We start from the raw sequence: 6,000 nt of genomic DNA on the forward strand, positions 1-6,000 counted from the left end.
TTAGGACTTGCTCACCAGGTTCCAGGGGACCAGCAGGGGCGTGTTGATTGAAGAGTTTTTCTTGCCTCTCTCTCACCTGGCCAGGCTCTTCTCCACACTCTCCTGTACCCTCTTGTACTGCAGTTGCCTTTCCGTATCCCAGTCCGCATCCAGGGAGGTGTCCTCAGGTATTAGGACTCCCATCTACAGGTCTACGGGCAGCTTACCTGGTCTAGCTTGCATCAGGTAAGCCGGGGTGCAGTTTGTAGCATTCACAGGGATATTGTTGTACATGTCTACCAGGTCCGGCAATTTTTCTGGCCACAGGCTGCGTTCCTCCAGGGGCAACGTCTTCAGGAGATCAATGACTATATTGTTCATCTTCTCACACATCCCGTTGGTTTGGGGGTGGTAAGGCGTTGTCCGAATCTTCTTACAGCCATAGAGGTTGCAGAACTCCTGGAAGATTTCGGCTTCGAACGCTGGACCCTGGTCCGTCAAGACCTGTTCCGGATACCCGTGTGGACGACAGAAGTATTGCTGGAAGGCTCTGGCTGCTGTTTGGGCTGTCAAGTCTTTTACCGGGACCACCACTAGAAAACGGGAATAGTGGTCCACGATTGTCAGGGCATAGATGTATCCAGACCGGCTTGGAGCCAATTTGACGTGGTCCAGAGCTACCAGCTCAAGAGGCTGCGTGGTGACGATGGGCCTCAAGGGTGTCTTCTGGCTGGTACGGTCCTTCCTCCTTAAGTGACAAGGGCCACAGTCTCTGCACCATTTTTCCACAGCTCCTCTCATGCCGACCCAAAAGAACCTTCCTCTTAGTAGGAACTCCAGTTTCTTCCAACCGAAGTGTCCCGCCCTGTCATGGTAAGCCCCCAGGACCATAGCTGCATCCCGCCTTGGGACCACGACTTGCCAGGTCAGCTCGTGCGTCCGGTGGTTAACAATCCTTCTGCACAACTTGCCTTCGTAGAGGAACAGCTTGCTCTTCTCCTTCCATAGCTGCTTGGCTTCCTCTGGGGCATCTGGATCTAGGCGGGCGTCTTCCCGGGTCAGCAGATCTTTCACCAGGCGGACTGCAGGGTCACTATCTTGGGTTTCGGCCCAGCTGTGGTGAGGTAGGGGATTCATCATCACAGTTGTTAGATCCTCCTCCTTCACGCGGTGAGAGTGTTGAGCGGCTCCATACCGGTGAAACGCGGGGAGTTCTACCTCTTCCAGCTCTTCTGGGTCTTCGTCGCCTTCAGGTAAGTGAGGCATCCTTGATAGGGCGTCCGCGTTGGCGTTGGTTTTGCCTGCCCGGTACTTGATCACAAAGTCATAGTTGGAGAGACGGGCCATCCACCGCTGTTCCAGGGCACCCAGTCTTGCATTGTCCAGGTGTGTCAACGGGTTGTTGTCCGTGTACACAGTGAACTTCCCGGAGGCCAGGTAATGCTTGAAGTGTTCCGTCACGGCCCACACCACCGCCAAGAATTCTAGCTTGAAGGAGCTGTAATTCTCCGGGTTCCTCTCGGTGGGCCTCAGCTTCCGGCTGGCGTATGCGATCACCCGTTCTCTGCCCTGTTGGTTTTGGGACAGTACGGCTCCCAGTCCCACATTACTGGTATCTGTGTGGAGAATGAAAGGCTGGCCGTAATCAGGGTAGGCCAGGATCTCATCCCCCGTGAGGGCCATCTTTAGCTGGCGGAAGGACTCCTCTTCCGGTTTATCCCACTTGAAAGGTGGCTTTTGACTCCTGGACTTAGACTGTCTGATCAGGAGATCCTGCATAGGAGCTGCCATCTTGGTGAACCCGGGGATGAACCTTCGGTAGTAGCCTACCAACCCGAGAAACTGTCTCACCTCTTTGATGTTCGAGGGGCTTGGCCAGCTCTTGATTGCCGTGACCTTGTCAGGGTCGGGGGCCACTCCTTCCGCGCTTACCACGTGCCCTAGGTACTGGACCTTTGGTTTCAGCAGGTGACACTTCGATGGTTTCACCTTCAGGCCATAGCCTGCCAGGGCTTCGAACACCTCGGCCAGGTGCTTTAGATGGTCTTCGTAGGTCTTCGAATAGACGATCACGTCGTCCAGGTAAAGGAGGACCGTCTCGAAGTTTCGGTGCCCTAGACAGCATTCCATCAGCCTCTGGAAGGTCCCTGGTGCGTTGCAGAGCCCGAAGGGCATACAGTTGAACTCACTCAGTCCCATCGGGGTGGTGAAGGCGGTCTTCTCCTTGTCAGCCTCTGCCACAGGAACCTGCCAGTACCCGCTAGTAAGGTCCAAAGTAGAAAAGAAGTTAGCTGATTTTAGTGCGGCTAAAGACTCCTCTATTCTAGGCAGCGGATATGCGTCTTTGTGGGTGATACGGTTGATTTGTCTATAGTCCACGCACATTCTCATGGTGCCGTCTTTCTTTTTGACCAGAACCAAGGGGGCTGCCCAGGGGCTACAGCTGTCTCTAATGACCCCAGCTTCTTTCATCTCTCTTAGCATGCCCTTGGCGTTCTGGTAGTGTGCAGGGGGTACAGGTCTGTGTCTTTCTTTTATCGGTGGGTGGCTCCCTGTGGGGATGTGGTGTTCTATCCCCTTTACTCTGCCGAAGTCTAGCGGGTGCTTACTAAAGACTCTCTCGTACTCCTGTACCACCCGGTAGACTCCTTGTTTTTGGTGCAGGGGAGTGGAGTCAGCACCCACGTGGAGTTTCTGGCACCAGTCCTCCTTTTGTTTCTGGGAGCCATTACCCTCCGCCTGAGGAGATGGAGGCAAGGGTTCCACGGCCCTGATAGCTTTGTGTTCGACCACAAACAGCTTGGCGAGTGTAGCGTACCTGGGTAAGTGTACCTCCCCCTCCCCAATGTTGAGGATGCGGACGGGCACCCTCCCATGACGGACATCAACCACCCCCCGGACTGTCAAAATGGTGGGCCTGCTGTCTGAGTACACGGGTTCTACCATGGCTTGGTAGTCTCTACCTCTCAACCCGATTGCAGTCCGACACCAGATCATCATTTCACTTTTGGGAGGCATGGAAATGGGGAATGGGTCACTCAGTCTTACGCTACCGATCTCACCACCAGACAGTTCTACCTGCTGCCGTCTCATCAGGGCTTTTATCTCCTTGTTGAGGACTCTCTGTTGGCTGGAACTAGCATTCACCGCCACCTGTTGTAGAATTACAATTACCTCTGAAAGACAATTTTCAATTACATTAGTACCCACAGTTATTTTAGGGTGACTTTCACGACGGTCAATGTCCACAATAATCACTCCCTGTGCCGGTAGTTCAACTTTACCAATTTTAATGGTCATCTCCTTGAACCCCATTTGCAGCACGGGTAAGCCATTACTGGCGATGATGCTCAAGTTACTGTCTGGATACCGTGTGATATCAGCATCAGTCCAAAACTGCTTAAAAAGTACATAAGGGATAGTGGTTACTTGCGACCCAGTATCCAGCAAGGCGCTCATGGGGATACAGTCCAGCACCACGGGTAAAACCGGGCGCCCCCCAACGTACTTATTACGCCAATTGTAAGGGCCTGGTGATCTTATGCCTGGGGGTTGGCCCTCTGCCCCAGGTTGGACCCGTTTAAATTACAGTACCTGGAAATGTGTCCGGGCTGGTTGCATCGACGGCAAATGGGCTGTCCATCCTCTGCGTAGCAGTCTGTGGGCCTCCCTCGGAACGACGGGATCCGCCACGGGACATCCTCCGGACTTGAAGCCAGCTCGATGGGTCTTGACGGGTCCACTTGCAACGCCTGGACGGTCCTGGTCAATGCCGCAACGCTCCTGGTTAGCTCCTGGACTTGGTGGTGCAGGCCTTTCGACGGGGCTTGGTTCAGGGCCTGTGCATCAGCCTCCACGGAGTCCATAGAAGAGGGCGCCACCTCCTGGTGGTAGGTGATAGCAGGGCGCCGGGGGTTTATAGCGCCACTGGTTGCAGATTCACGGAGCACCCTTATGGCCCTGTCCTTAAATTGGGCAAAGGTCAGGTCAGGGTTCTGAAAGAACATGAGGCGCAGTTGGGCCCTGTGGGCGCTAGACAGCAGACCCTCTATGAATTGTTCTGTTAGCAGCTTATCAGTTTCCTGCACACTGCCAGGGTCAGTTTGTTGAATAGCCCTCAAGGCTTCCTGCAGATTTAGGGCATAGTCTCTGATGCTGTCCTGTGCCCGCTGCTTACACCCATAGAACCTCATTTTAATCTCAGCAGAGGTACGTGTATCAAAGGTACCCCGCAGCTGGGCCAGAATACCCTTCACAGTCCTTTTCTCCTCAGTGGGCCATGATTTTACCTCCCTCTGGGCTGCGCCAGTTAACTGCCCTGTTAATATGCTGACCTTCTGTTCCTCTGTCAGGGGGTAAACGTGGAACAAACTGTATAGCCTTTCCTTGAAGTCAGTTAGGGCATGGGGCTCCCCTGAGTATTTGGGCAGCCAGGCCGCTCCAGGGATGTAGGGCAGGGAAAAGGGCATCACCGCTGCTGCAGCTGCGTTGGTGGTAGTGGGCGCCTCTGTATCCGACATCTTTCTACCCCCCTAGTGGACCGTGGCCTACCTTCCGACGATCCTCTTCTGTAGGCCGCGGCTCCGCTGCTGCTGCTATGGACGAGGACCTGGCGTCGCGTCCTGATGACGTCAGCGTAGCTCTCTCTCCCTTCCAGGACCTTGCGCAGCGTCGGTGCGTGGGGCGGAGCTTCGGGTCTCGCGCGCTTTCGGCGTCCACGCCCCTCTTCTTCCCACGCGGCGTCCTGGAGATGGCGTCTGATGGCGGGAATCGGCTCCAGATGGCGGGAAACGACTCTGGACGGCGGGAAACTTCGCCACAGGTAAGTTACAAAAGTCTTTTTCAGGCACGCAGTACCCGGTGGTTGCGGGCACGAGATCCTGCCGACTACGCCAAAGCTGACTCGCCCCCTGGGCCGTGGGGCACTCGGATCCGAGCAATAGGGAGACGATGGGGGTAGTAGTGGCGACCCGGTTCCGTGGCTCAGGGTGGTCAGGCCAATGGTAGTCTGCTATGTTCTGCTGATAATGTCCGACTACGCCACCCGTGGATTTGCGGTCATTAGGTACCGCCGCTGCAAGGCAGACCGCTGGGGCTGATGAGGTGTGCAGCTGGGATGGTGTGACTCCCCACGGGAAGAGTGCGGCCCCAGGGCAGTGTAGTGGATGTTGGGAGTGATGGTAGTGAGAGTCCAGGTGCTGATAGTGCTGGAGGAGCAAGGAGCACACAGACAACAAGTTGCAGTCCAGGGTCTTTACTGAAACAGGTAAACTGACCCATAAACAGTCCCGGCTAGGAGGGGATCTGGATGTCTGAGAGCAACGGGGAATTTGGCCCTGGTCAGGGTGAGGGTGTAGGCCTACCGTGCTTTCTGCGCTCCTTCTGGCTATCTCCTCCTGATAGGGTAACAGCCCACGTTTCCGAGCTTTCCGTGTTTTCTCGCCTGTATGACCTGCGACGTGGGTTCCTTTCTGCTCCCAGCCTTGTACGGCTTTACTGGTCCCTTCGGTTGTGGCAGGGCCTCCAGGCTTCTTAGGCCAAGGAGTGTGCAGTCCCTTGCGGACTGGTTCTCTGCTGGGGGATGTGGAATCCTTCCAGCCTCAGACACTAAAGTCTGGTAAAATTAAGTCCTTTCTCTGCCAAGACAGGCTCTCTTCGCCTCTTGTCTCTGGCTTGTGGCTCTCCTCCTGCCACACTTCCTCTTAGGTGCAATCAACTTTCTGTCCCTGCTCCACTCTGGGACACGTCTCAGTGCTGAGACAGGCTTTCCAGTTCTCTCTAACCCTGCCCTCAGTACCAGCTTTTATAGGGGCAGCCTGCTCCCCCTACTGGCCTGAGACAGGAGGCATTGCATGCTAATGTTCCCCTGACCAGAGAACCTCCCCCTTGCTCTCAGACACAGCTTTAATTACACTTGTGGCATCCAGGTCAGGGTGACACATACTGTTCACCGCTGTCTGCAAGGTCTGGTGTGTGAGTGCAGCTCACCCTGTAGTGTGTGCTTCAACCCCGTCTGGTTGT

The sequence above is a fragment of the Phyllobates terribilis genome, unplaced genomic scaffold (genome assembly GCF_046119375.1).
Source record: "Phyllobates terribilis strain yellow unplaced genomic scaffold, ASM4611937v1 Scaffold_1__5_contigs__length_1240528914, whole genome shotgun sequence".
NCBI lineage: Eukaryota > Metazoa > Chordata > Amphibia > Anura > Dendrobatidae > Phyllobates > Phyllobates terribilis.